Raw genomic sequence first — 17,705 nt, forward strand, 5'->3', positions numbered from 1 at the left:
TGTGGTGTTCTTTTAGACTCATATTTATCTGGTGACTCCGGTCCCCACTAGGGCCTCACCTGGATCTGGTGACTCTGACCTGCAGGTTGGCCTCACCGGGACCTGCTGAGTGGGGTGGCCACCTGGGCCTCACCCATACCTGGTGACTCAGGTCCCCACGTGGGCCTCTTGGACCTGGTGAATCTGGTCCTTACCTGGTCCACTTCCAGACACGGGGACTCTGGTCACCACCTGGGCCTCACCTGGACCTGGTGAATCCTCTCCCCATCTGGGCCTAACCCAGTCCTGGTGACTTCGTTCCACACGTGGACCTGATTGCTGTGGACTCTTTCTTGGCCTCACCTGGAACAGGTGACTCTGATCCTATCTGCGCGTCACCCAGACCTGGTGACTTTGACCCTAACCTGGGCATCATTGGTACCTGGTGACTCTGTTCCACACCTGAGCCTCAACTGGACATGATGACTCTGGAACCTCTCTGGGCCTCACCCTGACCTGGTGAGGCTGGTCCCCATCTGGATGTCACCTGGACCAGGTGATTCTGTACCCCGATAGTCCTCAACCAGATCTGGTGACTCTGGTCTTCCCCTGGGCCTCACCTGGACCTAGTGAATAAGCTCCATCTGGGGCTCATTTGAACATTGTGACTCTGGTCCCTACTTGGGCATCATAGGGACATGGTTCCACAGCACGGCCTGCAGGTTGGCCTCACCTGGACATGGTAAGTCCTGTCCCTACCTGGGCATCATCGGGACATGGTTCCTCTGCATGGCCGGCTGGTAGCCTCACCTGGACCTGTTGAGTAGGGTTGCCACCTGGGCCTCACCCATACCTCGTGACTCAGGTTCCCACGTGGGCCTCACTTGGACCTTGTGAATCTAGTCCTTACCTGGTGCTCACCCGGAACTGGTAACTCTGGTCACCACCAGGGAATCACCTGGACCTGGTGAATGTGGTCCCCATCTGGGCGTCACCCAGTCCTGGTGACTTTGTTCCACACGTGGACCTGATTGCTGTGGACTCCTTCTTGGCTTCACCTAGAAATGGTGACTCTGATCCTTACTGGGCCTCACCCAGATCTGGTGACTCTGGTCCTAACCTGTGGACCATTATGACCTGGATACTCTGTTCCACACCTTACCTCACCTGGACATGATGAATCTGGATCTCCTCTGGGCCTCAGCCTGACATGGTGACTCCGGTCCCCATCTGGATGTCACCTAGACCAGGTGAATCGGGTACCCTCTAGGCCTAAACTAGCACGGGGGCATCTGGTCCTCAACTGGGACTCACCGGGACCTAGTGAATATGCTCCCCACCTGCGCCTCATCTGGACGTGGTGACTCGGGTTCTACTTAGGCATCATCGGGACATGGTTACTCTATTCCCCACTGGGACTGACCTGATTTTGGTAACTCTGGTCCTGACTTTAGCCTCTTCTGTACCAGGTGACTCTGGCTCCACCTGGGCCTCATCTGTAACTGGTGACTGTGATCCTAAGCATGGCCTCACCTGACCTGGTGACTGTGGTTCCCATCGGGACCTCAACTGGACCTCATGACTCTGGTCCCCCCTGGGACTGACCAGGACCTGGTGTCTCTGGTACCCACCAGGGTAGCATCAAGATATGGTTACACTGTTCTCTAACAGTGACCCACCCGGACCTATTAACTCTGGTATTCACCTGGGCCACACCTGGACATGGTGACACTGGTGCCCACTTGGGTCTCACCTGGACATGGTGAGTCGGATCCCCGCCTGGTCCTCACCTGTAACTGGTGATTCTCGTTCCCACATGGACATCATGTGGACCTGGTGGCTGCAGTGTTTCCAGCTTCTCATGTACCTCGAACTCTGGTCCCCACCAGGGCCTCACCGGGACCTGGTGAGTGTGTATGCCACCTGCACCTCACCTGGACCTGGTGATTCTGGTCTGCACCTGAGACTACTGTGGATCTGGTGACTGTGGTCCCCACCTCGGCTTCACCTGGATTTGGGGACTCCGGTCCCCTTCTGGGCCTCGCCTGGCCCTGTTGACCATGGTCCTCAACTGGGCAAAATTGAGACCCGGTCATTGTGTTCCACAACTGGACCTCAGCTGGACCAAGTGACTCTGGTCCCCCTCTGGATCTCACCGTGCCCTAGTGACTGTGAACCCCAATTGGCCTGACTTCGACCTGCTGACACTGGTTGCCCCCTGCGCCTGACCTCGAACTGTTGACTCTAATTCTTTCAAGGGCCTCCCCTGGACATGGTGATCCTGGTGCCCTCATGGGCCTCACCGGGACCTGGTGACTCTTGTAACAACAGGGAACTCACATGGACCTGGTTACTGTGTTCCACACATGGGCCTCAATAGACCTCTTGACCATGGTCCTCGCCGGCCTCACATGTACCTGTTGCCTCTGATCCCCACCGGGGCCTCACGTGTACCTGGTAACACTGGTCCTCACCTGGGTCTCATCTGGACCTCGTGACTCTGGTCCCCACCTGGGCTTCACCTGGATCTGGTGACTCTGGTCCCCACCTGGGCCTCTCCTGGACCTGGTGACTCCCTTTAAAACATGGACCTCACCTGGATCTGGTTACTCTGGTCCCCACCTGGACCTCTCCTGGACCTGGTGACTCTGCTCCTCAGTTTGGTCTCACCTGGACCTGGTTTCACTCGTCCCCACATTGACCTAACTCAGAACTGCTGAATCTTGCCCCACATAGGCCGCACCCAGATTGGTGACTCTTGTCCCCAGCTATGCCTCAATTCGATCTGATGAATATGGTCCTCACGTGGGCCTCACATGGACCTGGGACTCAGCTGGATAGAGTGGCTCTGGTTCCCACAAGGGGCTCACCTGATACTGCTGACTGTGGTCTTATTCTATGCCTCACCAGGACCTAGTGATTCTGTTCCCCATCTGGGCCTGCATGGCCCTAGTGACTATGGTCCTCACCCAGGCATCATTGGGACCTGGATACTCTATTCCACACCTGGGACTCACTCTGACCACGGACCTCTGGTCCCATTCTGGGCCTCAAACTAAACTGGTTACTCTGGTTCCCCCTCAGGGCCTCACCCTTACCTGGTGACTCTGGTCACCCCTTGGGCTTCACTTGAGCCTGGTGAATCTGGTGCTTAGCTTGTCCTCACCTGGATCTGGTGACTGGTCTCCACCTGGGCCTCACCTGGACCTGGTGACTGTGGTCCCACCAGTGCCTCACATGGACGAGGTGACTGGTTCCCACAGGGACCTCACCTGGACCTGGTGACTCAGGTCCTCATATGGGCATCATGGGACCTGGTTTCTCAGTTCCACATCGGGGCCTCACCTGGACCTAGTGATTCTCGTCCCGCTCTGGGCCTCACCCTGACGTGGTGACTCTGGTCCCCACCTGGATATCACCAGAACCGGGTGACTCAATCCCGCTCTGGGACTCACCCGGAGCTGGGGACACTCCTCCTAAACTGGGCCTCAACAGGACCTGGTGAATCTACTCCTCACTTAGGCCTCGTCTGGACCTGTGACTCTTTTCCCACCTGGCATCAATGGGACATGGTTACTCTGTTCCCCACCTGGGCCTCACCTGGACATGATAACTTTGCTCCGCACTTTGGTCTCAACTGATCCTGATGACTCTAGTACCCCCACCTAGGCCTCAATCTGAACCTGGTGACTGTGGTCCCCACCTGGGTCTCACCTGGACCTGGTGACTCTCGTTCCCACATGAACCACACCAGGACCTGGTGACTGTGTTGTTCTTGTAGACTCACATTTACCTGGTGACTCCAGTCCCCACTAGGACCTCACCTGGATCTTGAGACTCTGGCCTGCAGGTTGGCCTCACCTGGACCTGGTGAGTGGGGTTGCCACCTGGGCCTCCCCCATACCTTTTGACACAGGGCCCCACGTGGGCCTCCCTGTGACCTGGTGAATCTGGTCCTTACCTGGTCCTCATTCGGAACTAGTAAGTGTGGTCACAACATGGGAATCATCTGGACCTGGTGAATCTGGTCCCCATTGGACCTCACCCAGTCCTGGTGACTTTGTTCCCCACCTGGACCTGATTGCTGTGGACTACTTTTGGGCCTCACCTGGAACGGGTGACTCTGTTCCTAACTGGGACTCACCCAGATCTGGTGACTCTGGTCCTCACCTGTGGACCATTATGACCTGGATACTCTGTTCCACACCTGAGACTCACCTGGAGATGATGACGCTGGATCCCCTCTGGGCCTCAGCCTGACATCGTGACTCTGGTCCCCATCTGGATATCACCAGAATCGGGTGACTCTGTTCCCCCGCTGGGACTCACCCGGAGCTGGGACACTGGTCCTCACCTGGGCACAACTGGACCTGGTGAATCTACTCCTCACTTAGGTCTCGTCTGGACCTTGTGACTCTTTTCCCACCTGACATCAATGGGACATGGTTACTCTGTTCCCTCTGGGCCTCACCTGGACATGATAACTTTGCTCCACACTTTGTCCTCAACTGGTCTTGATGACTCTGACCCCCCCACCTAGGCCTCAAACTGAACCTGGTGACTGTGGTCCCCACCTGGGTCACACCTGGACCTGGTGACTGTGGTCCCCACCTGGGTCTCACCTGGACCTGTTGGTCTCGTTCCTACATGAACCACGCCTGGACCTGGTGACTCTGGCGTTCTTGTAGACTCACTTTTACCTGGTGAATCCGGTCCCCACTAGGGACTCACGTGGATCTGGTGACTCTGGCCTGCAGGTTGGTCTCACCAGGACCTGGTGAGTGGGGTTGCCACCTGGGCCTCACCCATACCTGGTGAGTCAAGTCCCTACGTGGGCCTCTTGGACCTGGTGAATCTTGTCCTTACCCGGTCCTCTCCTAGACCCGGGGACTCTTGTCACCACCTGGGCCTCACCTGGACCTGGTGAATCTCGTCACCATCTGGGCCTCACCCAGTCCTGGTGACTTTGATCCCCACCTGGACCTGATTGTTGTGCCCTTTCTTGGCCTCACCTGGACTGGTGAGTCTGATCCTATCTGTGCGTCACCCAGACCGGGTAACTCTTGTCCTCACCTGGGCATCATTGGTACCTGGTGACTCTGTACCACACCTGAGCCTCACCTGGAAATGTTGACTCTGGAACCGCTCTGGGCCACACCCTGACCTAGTGACTCTGGTCCCCATCTGGATGTCACATGGACAAGGTGATTCTGGTACCCCCTAGGCCTCAAACAGATCTGGTGACTCTGGTCTTCAAAGGGGACTCACCTGTACCTAGTGAATATGCTCCATCTGGGCCTCATTTGGACCTGGTGACTCTGGCCCATACCTGGGCATCATCGGGATATGGTTCCACTGCATGGCCTGTAGGTTGGCCTCACCTGGACCTGGTAAGTCTGGTCTCTACCTGGGCATCATCTGGATATGTTTCCACTGCATGGCATGCAGGTTGGCCTCACCTGGACCGGGTAATCTTCTCCCTACCTGGGCATCATCGGGATATGTCTCCACTGCATGGCCTGCAGGTTGGCCTCACCTGGACCTGGTGAGTGTTATTGCCACCTGGGCCTCACGCATACCTGGTGACTCAGGTCCCCACGTGGGCCTCTTGGACCTGGGGAATCTGGTCCTTACCTGGTCCTATCCCAGAACTGGGACTCTGGTCACCACCTGTGCCTCACCTGGACCTGGTGAATCTGGTACCCCTCTAGGCCTCAACAAGATCTGGTGACTCTGATCCTATCTCCGCGTCACCCAGACCTGGTGACTCTGTTCCTCACCTGGGCATCATTGGGACCTGGTGACTCTGTTCCACACCTGAGCCTCACCTGAACATGATGACTCTGGAACCTCTCTGGGCCTCACCCTGACCTGGTGACTCTGGTCCCCATCTGGATGTCACCTGGACCAGGTGATTATGTACCCTTCTAGGCCTCAACCAGATCTGGTGACTCTGGTCCTCAAATGGGCCTCACTTGGACCTAGTGAATATGCACCATCAGGGCCTCTTTTGGACCTGGTGACTCTGGTCCCTACCTGGGCATCATCGGGACATGGTTTCTCTGCATGGCCTGCAGGTTGGCCTCACCTGGACCTGGTCAGTGGGGTTGCCACCTGGGTCTCACCCATGCCTGGTGACACAGGTCCCCACGGGGGCCTCAATTGGACCTGGTGAATCTTGTCCTTACCTGGTCCTCACCCTGAACTGGTAAGTCTGGTCACCACCTGGATATCACCTGGACCTTTTGTATCTGGTCCGCATCTTGGCCTCACCCAGTCCTGGTGACTTTGTTCCCCACCTGGACCTGATTGTTGTGGACACCTTCTTGGCCTCACCTGGAACTGGTGACTCTGATCCTAACTGGGCCTCACCCAGATCTGGTGACTTTGTTCCCCACCTGGACCTGATTGTTGTGGACACCTTCTTGGCCTCACCTGGAACTGGTGACTCTGATCTTAACTGGGCCTCACCCAGATCTGGTGACTCTGGTCCTCACCCGAGGACCATTATGACATGGATACTCTTTACGACACCTGAGACTCACTTGGACCTGATGACTCTGGATCCCCTCTGGGCCTCAGCCAAACATGGTGACTCTGGTCCCCATCTGGATGTCACCTAGACCAGGTGAATCTGGTACCCCTCTAGGCCTCAACTAGACGGGGTGATCTGGTCCTCAACTGGGCCTACCGGGACCTAGTGAATATACTCCCCACCTGCGACTCATCTGGACGTGGTGACTCGGGTTCTACCTGGGCATCATCGGGACATGGTTACTCTATGCCCCACTGGGACTGAACTGATCCTGATAACTCTGGTCCTGACTTTGGCGTCTTCTCTACCGGGTGACTCTGGCTCCACTTGGGTCTCACCTGTAACTGGTGACTATAATCCTAAGCATGGCCACACCTGACCTGGTGACTGTGGTTCCCATCGGGACCTCACCTGGACCTCAAGTGTCTGGTCCCACCTGGGCCTCACCAGGACCTGGTGTCTCTGGTACCCACCTGGGTAGCATCAGGATATGGTTACACTCTTCACTAACAGTGACCCAGCCGGACCTTTAACTCTGGTCTTCACCAGGGCCACACCTGGACATGGTGACACTGGTTCCCACCTGGGTCTCACCTGGACATGGTGAGTCGGATTCCCACCTGGTCCTCATTTCTAACTGGTGATTCTCGTTCCCACATGGACATCATGTGGACCTGGTGGCTGCAGTGTTTCTAGCTTCTCATGTACCTCGTGACTCTGGACTCCACCAGGGACTCACCGGGACGTGGTGAGTGTGGTTGCCACCTGCACCTCACCTGGACCTGGTGATTCTGGCCTGCACCTGAGACTACCCTGGATCTGGTGACTGTAGTCCCCACCTGGGCTTCACCTGGATTTGGGGACTCCGGTCCCCATCTGGGCCTCACCTGGCCCTGTTGACCATGGTCCTCAACTGGGCCAAATTGTGACCCGGTGACTGTGTTCCACAACTGGACCTCACCTGGACCAGGTGACTCTGGTCCCCCTTAGGTCTCACCGTGCCCTACTGACTGTGAACGCCACTTTGGCCTGACTTGGACCTGTTGACCCTGGTTGCCACCTGCGCCTGACCTCGAACTGTTGACTCTGGTCCTTTCAAGGGCGTCCCCTGGACATGATGATCCTGGTGCCCACATGAGCCTCACCTGGACCTGGTGACACTTGTCACCACCGGGAACTCACCTGGATCTGCTTACTGTGTTCCACACCTGGGCCTCAAGTAGACCTGTTGACCATGTTCCCCAATCCGGCCTCAAATGGACCTGTTGCCTCTGATCCCCACCGGGGCTTCAAGTGTACCTGGCAACTCTGGTCCTCACCTTCGCCTCATCTGGACCTAGTGACTCCGGTCCCCACCTGGGCTTCACCTGGATCTGGTGACTCTGGTCCCCACCTGGACTTCACCTGGATATGGTGACTCTGGTCCCCAACTGGACCTGACCTGGATCTGGTGACTCTGGTCCCCACCTGGACCTCTCCTGGTCCTGGTGACTCTCTTTCCAACATGGACCTCACCTGGATCTGGTGACTCTGGTCCTCAGTTTGGCCTCACCTGGACCTGGTGTCTCTCGTCCCCACTTGAACCTAACTCAAAACTGCTGAATCATGCCCCACCTAGGCCGCATCCAGACCTGGTGACTCTTGTCCCCACCTATGCCTCAATTCCACCTGATGAATCTGGTCCTCACGTGGGCCTCACATGGACCTGGCACTCAGCTGGACCTGGGACTCAGCTGGATAGAGTGGCTCTGGTTCCTACAAGGGGTCACCTGATACTGGTGACTGTGGTCTTATTCTATGCCTCATCAGGACCTAGTGATTCTGTTCCCCATCTGGGCCTGCATGGCACTAGTGACTCTGGTCTTCACCCAGGCATCATTGCGACCTGGATACTCTATTCCACCCCTGGGCCTCACTTTGACCAGGGACCTCTGGTCCCATTCTGGGCATCAATCTAAACTGGTTACTCTGGTTCCCCCTCTGGGCCTCACCCTTACCTGGTGACTCTGGTCACTCCTTGGGCTTCATTTGGGCATGGTGAATCTGGTCCTTAGGTGGTCCGCACCTGGTTCTGGTGACTGGTCACAACCTGGTCCTCTCCTGGACTTGGTGACTTCTGTTGCCACCTGTGCCTCACTTGGACCTTGTGACTGTGGTCCCACCTGGATTTCACCAGGATCTGGTGGCTCTGGTTTCCATATGGGGCTCTCCTGGACCTGGTTCCTGTTGTCTCCATCTGGCCTCACCTGGAACACAATGACTCTGACCCATATCTGGGCCTCTCCTGGACCTGGTGACTATGGTCCTTACCTGGGCATCATTGGGACCTGGGTACTATATTATATACCTGGGCCTCACCTGGACCTCGTGACTGAGGTCCCACCTTTGCCTCACCGGGATGAGGTGACTGGTTCCAACAGGGACCTCACCTGGTCCTGGTGACTCAGGTCCTCATATGGGCATCATGGGACCTGGTTTCTCAGTTTCACATCGGGGACTCACCTGGACCTAGTGATTCACCTCCCACTCTGGGCCTCACCCTGACGTGGTGACTCTGGTCCCCACCTGGATATCACCAGAACCAGGTGACTCTGGTCCCCCTCTGAGACTCACCCGGAGCTGTGGACACTGGTCCTCAACTGGGCCTCAACAGGACCTGATGAATCTACTCTTCCCTTAGGCCTCGTCTGGACCTTGTGACTCTTTTCCCACCTGGCATCAATGGGACATGGTTACTCTGTTCCCCAACTGGGCCTCACCTGGACATGATAACTTTGCTTCATTCTTTGGCCTCAAATGGTCCTGATGACTCTCGTCTCCCCACCTAAGCCTCAATCAGGACCTGGTGACTGTGGTCCCCACCTGGGTCTCACCTGGACCTGGTGACTCTCATTCCTGCATGAACCACACCTGGACTTGGTGACTGTGGTGTTCTTGTAGACTCACATTTCCCTGGTGACTCCGGTCCCCACTAGGGCCTCACCTAGATCTGGTGACTCTGGCCTGCAGGTTGGCCTCACCTGGACTTGGTGAGTGGGGTTGACACCTGGGCGTCACACATACCTGGTGACTCAGGTCCCACGTGGGCCTCTTTGCCTGGTGAATCTGGTCCTTACCTGGCCTGTCCCAGACCCAGGGACTCTGGTCACCACTTGGGCCTCACCTGGACCTGGTGATTCTGGTCCCCATCTGGGCCTCACGCAGTCTTGGTGACTTTGTTCCCCACCTGGACCTGATTGCTGTGGACTCTTTCTTAGCCTCACCTGGAACTGGTGACTCTGATCGTATCTGCGCGTCACCCAGTCCGGGTGACTCTGGTTCTCACCTGGGCATCATTGGTACCTGGTGCCTCTGTTCCACACCTGATCCTCACCAGGACATGATGACTCTGGAACCTCTCTGGGCCTCACCCAGACATGGTGACTCTGGTCCCCATCTGCATGTTACGTGGGCCAGGTGATTCTGGTACCCCTCTAGGACTCAACCAGATCTGGTGACTGTGATTGTCCACTGGGCCTCACCTGGACCTAGTGAATATGCACCATCTGGGCCTCATTTGGCCTGGTGACTCTGGGCCCTACCTGAGCATCATCGGGATATGGTTCCACTTCTTGGCCTGCAGGTTGGCCTCACCTGGAACTGGTATCTCTGGTCCCTCCCTGGCATCATCGGGACATTGTTCCTCTGCATGGCCTGCAGGTTGGCCTCAGCTGGACCTGGTGAGTGTAGTGGCCACCTGGGCCTCATCCATACTTGGTGACTCAGGTTCCCACGTGGGCCTCTTGGACCTGGTGAATCTGTCCTTACCTGGTCCTCTCCCAGAACGGGGAATCAGGTCCCCACCTGGGCCTCACATGGAACTGGTGAATCAGGCACCCCTCTAGGCCTCACCCAGTCCTGGTGACTTTGTTCCCCCCTGGACCTGATTGCTGTGGTCTCCTTCTTGGCCTCACCTGGAACTGGTGAATCTGAACATCACTGGGCCTCTCCCAGATCTGGTGACTCTGGTCCTCACCTGTGGATCATTATGACCTGGATATTCTGTTCCACAACTGAGCCTCACCTGGACATTTTGAGTCTGGATCCCCTCTGGGCCTCAACCTGACATGGTGACTCTGGTCCCCTTCTGGGCCTCACCCAGTCCTGGTGACTTTGTTCCCCATCTGGAACTGATTGCTGTGGACTACTTCTTTGCTTCACCTGGAACTGGTGACTCTGCTCCTACCTGGGCCTCACCCAGTTCTGTTGACTCTGGTCCTCACCTGTGGACCATTATGACCTGAATACTCTGTTCCACTCCTGAGCCTCACCTGGACATGATGACTCTGGATCCTCTCTGGGCCTCACCCTGACATGGTGACTCTGGTCCCCATCTGGATGTCACCTAGACCAGGTGAATCTGGTACCCCTCTAGGCCTCAACTAGACCTGGTGCCTCTGGTCCTCAACAGGGCCTCACCGGGACCTCGTGAATATGCTCCCCACCTGCGCCTCCTCTGGACCTGGTGACTCTGGTTCTACCTGGGCATCATCGGGACATGGTTACTCTATTCACCACTGGGACTGACCTGATCCTGGTAACTCTGGTCCTGACTTTGGCCTCTTCTGTACCAGGCGACTCTGGCTCCACATGCACCTCACCTGTAACTGGTGACTCTGATCCTAAGCATGGCCTCACCTGACCTGGTGACTGTGGTTCCCATCGGGACCTCACCTGGACCTCATGTCTCTGGTCCCACCTGGGCCTCACCAGGACCTGGTGTCTCTGGTACCCACCTGGGTAGCATCAGGATATGGTTACAATGTTCACTAACAGTGACCCTGCCGGAACAATTAACTCTGGTCTTCACCTGGGCCACACCTGGACATGGTGACACTGGTTCCCACCTTGGTCTCACCTGGACATGGTGAGTCAGATCCCCGCCTGGTCCTCACCTGTAACTGGTGATTCTCCTTCCCTCATGGACATCATGTGGACCTGGTTGATGCAGTGTTTCTAGCTTCTCATGTACCTCGTGACTCTGGTCCCCACCAGGACCTCACCGGGACCTGGTGAGTGTTGTTGCCACCTGCACCTCACCTGGACCTGGTGATTCTGGTCTGCACCTGAGACTACCCTGGATCTGGTGACTGTGGTCCCCACCTGGGCTTCACCTGGATTTGGGGACTCTGGTCCCCATCTGGGCCTCACCTGGCCCTGTTGACCATGGTACTCAACTAGGCAAAATTGGGATCCGGTGACTGTTTTCCATAACTGGACGTCACCTGGACTAGGTGACTCTGGTCCCCCTCTGGGTCTCACAGTGCACTAGTGACCGTGAACCCCACTTTGCCTGACTTGGACTTGCGGACACTGGTTGCCACCTGCTCCTGACCTCCAAATGTTGACTCTGGTTCTTTCAAGGGCCTCCCCTGTACCTGGTGATCCTGGTCCCCACCTGGGCCTCACCTGGACGTGGTGTCTCTTGTCACCACCGGGGACTCACCTGGACCTGCTTACTGTGTTCCACACCTGGGCCTCAAGTAGTCCTGTTGACCATGGTCCCCAAGCCGGCCTCACATGGACCTGTTGACTCCGATCCCCACCGGGGCCAAACGTGTACCTGGTAACTCTGGTCCTCACCTGGGCCTCATCTGGACCTAGTGACTCTGGTCCCCACCTGGGCTTCACCTGGATCTGGTGACCCTGGTCCCCACCTGGAATTCACCTGGATCTGGTGAATCTGGTCCTCAGTCTGGCCTCACCTGGATCTAGTGTCTCTCGTCCCCACTTTGACCTAACTCAGAACTGATGAATCTTGCCCCACCTAGGCCGCACCTAGACCTGGTGACTCTTCTCCCCAGTTATGCCTCACTTCGACCTGATGAATCCGGTCCTCACCTGGGCCACACATGGACCTGGGACTCAGCTGGATAGAGTGGCTCTGGTTCCCGTAAGGGGCTAAAATGATACTGCTGACTGTTGTCTTATTCTATGCCTCACCAGGACCTAGTGATTCTGTTCCCCATCTGGGTGTCCATGGCCCTCGTGACTCTAGTCCTCACCCAGGCATCATTGGGACCTGGATACTCTATTCCACACCTGTGCCTCACTCTGACCAGGGACCTCTGGTCCCATTCTGGGCTTCAAACTAAACTGGTTACTCTGGTTCCCCCAATGGGGCTCACCCTTACCTGGTGACTCTGGTCACACCTTGGGCTTCACTTGGGCCTGGTGAATCTGGTCCTTCGCTGGTCCTCACCTGGATCTGGTGACAGGTCGCCCCCTGGGCCTCACCTGGACTTGATGAATGCTGTTGCCACCTGCGCCTCACCTGGACCTTGTGACTGTGGTCCCACCTGGACCTCACCTGGATCTGGTGGCTCTGGTTCCCATATGGGGCTCTCCTGGTCCATGTTCCTGTGGTCTCCATCTGGCCTCACCTGGAACACAATGACTCTGATCCATATTTGGGCCTCTCCTGGACCTGTGAACTCTGGTCCTTACCTGGGCATCATTGGGACCTGGGTACTCTATTATATACCTGGGCCTCACCTGGACCTGGTGACTGTGTTCCCACCTGGGCCTCACCTGGACGAGGTGACTGGTTCCCACAGGGTCCTCACCTGGACCTGGTGACTCAGGTCCTCATATGGGCACTATGGGACCTGGTTTCTCAGTTCCACATCGGGGCCTCCCCTGGACCTAGTGATTCTCGTCCCCCTCTGGGCCTCACCCTGACGTGGTGACTCTGGTCCCCACCTGGATATCACCAGAACCGTGTGACTCTGGTCCCTCACTGACACTCACCCGGAGCTGGGGACACTACTCCTCAACTGGGCCTCAACAGGACCTGGAGAATCTATTCCTCACTAAGGCCTCGTCTGGACCTTGTGACTCTTTTCCCACCTGGCATCAATGGGACATGGTTACTCTGTTCCCCACCTGGGCCTCACCTGGACATGGTAACTTTGCTACGCACTTTGGCCTCAACTGGTCCTGATGACTCTGGTCCCCCGACCTCGGCCTCAAACTGAACCTGGTGACTGTGGTCCCCACCTTGGTCACACCTGGACCTGGTGGTCTCGTTCCTATATGAACCACGCCTGGACCTGGTGACTCTGGCGTTCTTGTAGACTCACTTTTACCTGGTGAATCCGGTCCCCACTAGGGACTCACGTGGATCTGGTGACTCTGGCCTGCAGGTTGGTCTCACCAGGACCTGGTGAGTGGGGTTGCCACCTGAGCCTCACCCATACCTGGTGAGTCAAGAACCTACGTGGGCCTCTTGGACCTGGTGAATCTTGTCCTTACCCGGTCGTCTCCTAGACCCGGGGACTCCTGTCACCACCTGGGCCTCACCTGGACCTGGTGAATCTGGTCCCCATCTGGGCCTCACCCAGTCCTGGTGACTTTGTTCCCTACCTGGACCTGATTGCTGTGCCCTTTCTTGGCCTCACCTGGACTGGTGAGTCTGATCCTATCTGTGCGTCACCCAGACCGGGTGACTGTTGTCCTCACTTGGGCATCATTGGGACCTGGTGACTCTGTACGACACCTGAGCCTCACCTGGATATGTTGACTCTGGAACCGCTCTGGGCCTCACCCTGACCTAGTGACTCTGGTCCCCATCTGGATGTCACATGGACAAGGTGATTCTGGTACCCCCTAGGCATCAAACAGATCTGGTGACTCTGGTCTTCAAAGGGGACTCACCTGTACCTAGTGAATATGCTCCATCTGGGCCTCATTTGGACCTGGTGACTCTGGTCCATACCTGGGAATCATCGGGATATGGTTCCACTGCATGGCCTGCAGGTTGGCCTCACCTGGACCTGGTAAGTCTGGTCTCTACCTGGGCATCATCTGGATATGTTTCCACTGTATGGCATGCAGGTTGGCCTCACCTGGACCTGGTGAGTGTTATTGCCACCTGGGCCTCACCCATACCTGGTGACTCAGGTCCCCACGTGGGCCTCTTGACCTGGTGAATCTGGTCCTTACCTGGTCCTTTCCCAGAACGGGGACTCTGGTCATCACCTGTGCCTCACCTGGACCTGGTGAATCTGGTACCCCTCTAGGCCTCAACAAGATCTGATGACTCTGATCCTATCTGCGCGTCACCCAGACCTGGTGACTCTGTTCCTCACCTGGGCATCATTGGGACCTGGTGACTCTCTTCCACACCTGAGCCTCACCTGGACATGATGACTCTGGAACATGGCTGGGCCTCGCCCTGACGTGGTGACTCTGGTCCCCATCTGGATGTCACCTGGACCAGGTGATTCTGGTACCCCTCTAGGCCTCAACCAGTTCTGGTGCCTCTGGTCCTCAACTGGGCCTCACCTGGACCTAGTGAATATGCTCCCTCTGGGCCTAATTTGGACCTGGTGACTCTGGTCCCTACCTGGGCATCATCGGGACATGGTTCCACTGCATGGCCTGCAGGTTGGCCTCACATAAACATGGTAACTCTGGTTCCTACCTGGGCATCATCAGGTCACGGTTCCTCGGCATGGCCTGCAGGTTGGCCTCACATTGAACTGGTGAGTGGGGTTGCCACCTGGCCTCACCCATACCTGGTGACTCAGGTCCCCACGTGTTCCTCTTGGACCTGGTGAATCTGGTCCTTACCTGGTCCTATCTTAGACCCAGGGACTCTGGTCACCACCTGGGCCTCACCTGGACCTGGTGAATCTGGTCCCCATCTGGGCCTCACCCAGACCTGGTGACTTTGTTACCCACCTGGACCTGATTGCTGTGGACTCTTTCTTGGCCTCACCTGGAACTGGTGACTCTGATCCTATCTGCGCCTCACCCAGATCTGGTGACTCTGGTCCTCACCTGGGCATCATGGTACCTGGTGACACTGTTCCTCACCTGAGCCTCACCTGGACATGATGACTCTGGAACCTCTCTGGGCCTCTCCCTGACCTGGTGAATCTGGTCCCAATCTACATGTCACCTGGACGAGGTGATTCTGGTACCCCTCTAGGCCTCAACCAGATCTGGTGACTCTGGTCCTCAACTGGGCCTCACCTGGACCTAGTGAATTTGCTCCAACTGGTCCTCATTTTGACCTGGTGTCTCTGGTCCCTACCTGGGTATCATCGGGACATGGTTCCACTGCATGGCCTGCAGGTTGTCCGCACATGGACCTGGTAACTCTGTTCCCTACCTGGGCATCATCGGGACATGGTTCCTCTGCATGGCCTACAGGTTGGCCTCACCTGGACCTTGTGAGTGGGGTTGCCACCTGGGCCTCACCCATACCTGGTGACTCGGGTCCCCACGTGGGCGTCTTGCACCTGGTGAATCTGGTTCTTACCTGGTCCTCTCCCACACCCGGGGACTCTGGTCCCACCTCGGCCTCACCTGGACCTGGTGAATCTGGTCCCCATCTGGGCCTCACCCAGTCCTGGTGACTTTGTTCCCCACCTGGACCTGATTTCTGTGGACTCCTCTTGGCCTCAGGTGGAACTGGTGACTCTGATCCTAACTGGGCCTCACCCAGATCTGGTGACTCTGGTCCTCACCTGTGGACCATTATGACCTGGATACTCTGTTCCACACCTGAGCCTCACCTGGACATGATGACTCTGGATCCCTTCTGGGCCTCACCCTGACATGGTGACACTGGTCTCTATCTGGATGTCACCTAGACCAGGTGAATCTGGTACCCCTCTAAGGTACCTCTAAGGCCTCAACTAGACCTTGTGACTCTTGTCCTCAACTGGGCCTCACCGGGACCTAGTGATTAGCTCCTCACCTGGGCCTCATCTGGAACTGGTGACTCTGGTTCTACCTGGGCATCATCGAGACATGGTTATTCTATTCCCCACTGGGACTGACCTGATACTGGTATCTATGGTCTGACTTTGGCCTATTCTGTTCCAGGTGACTCTGGCTCCACCTGGGCCTCACCTGTAACTGGTGACTCTGATGCTAAGCATGGCCTCACCTGACCTGGTGACTGTGGTTCCCATCGGGACCTCACCTGGACCACATGTCTCTGGACCCACCTGGGCTTCACCAGGACCTGGTGCCTGTGGTACCCACCTGGGTAGCATCAGGATATGGTTACACTGTTCACTAACAGTGACCCAGCCGGACCTATTAACTCTGGTCTTCACCTGGGCCACACCTGGACATGGTGACACTGGTTCACACCTGGGCCTCACCTGGACATGGTGAGTCCGTTCCCCATCTGGTCCTCACCTGTAACTGGTGATTCTCGTTCCCACATGGACATCATGTGGACCTGATGGATGCAGTGTTTATAGCTTCTCATGTACCTCGTGACTCTGGTCCCCACCAGGGCCTCACCGGGACCTGGTGAGTGTGGTTGCACGGGCAACTCACCTGGACCTGGTGATTCTGGTCTGCACCTGAGACTACCCTGGATTTGGTGAATGTGGTCCCCACCTGGGCTTCACCTGGATTTGGGGACTCCAGTCCCCATCTGGGCCTCACCTGGCCCTGTTGACCATGGTCCTCAACTGGGCAAAATTGGGACCCGGTATCTGTGTTCCACAACTGGACCTCACCTGGACCAGGTGACTCTGGTCCCCCTCAGGGTCTCACTGTGCCCTAGTGACTATGAACCCCACTTTGGCCTGCCTTCGACCTGCTGACTCTGGATGCCACCTGCGCTTGACCTCGAACTGTTGCCTCTGGTTCTTTCAAGGGCCTCCCCTGTACCTGGTGATCCTGGTCCCAACTAGGGCCTCAACTGGACGTGGTGACTCTTGACACCATTTGGGACTCACCTGCACCTGGTTACTGTGTTCCACACTTGGGCGTCAAATAGACCTGTTGACCATGGTCCCCAAGCCGGCCTCACATGGACCTGTTGCCTCTGATCCCCACTGGGGCCTCACGTGTACCTGGGAACTCTGGGACTCACCTGGGCTTCATCTGGACCTAAAGACTCTGGTCCCCACCTGGGTTTCAACTGGATCTGGTGACTCTGCTTCCCACCTGGACTTCACCTGGATCTGGTGACTCTGATCCTGACCTGGACCTCTCCTGGACCTGGTGACTCTCTTTCCAACATGGACCTCACCTGGATCTGGTGACTCTGCGCCTCAGTTTGGCCTCACCGGGACCTGGTGTCTCTCGTCCGCACTTTGACCTAACTCAGAACTGCTGAATCTTGCCCCACCTAGGCCGCAACCAGACCTGGTGACACTTGTCCCCAGCTATGCCTCAA

The sequence above is a fragment of the Canis aureus genome, chromosome 23 (assembly GCF_053574225.1).
Source record: "Canis aureus isolate CA01 chromosome 23, VMU_Caureus_v.1.0, whole genome shotgun sequence".
In the NCBI taxonomy this organism is placed as follows: Eukaryota; Metazoa; Chordata; class Mammalia; order Carnivora; family Canidae; genus Canis; species Canis aureus.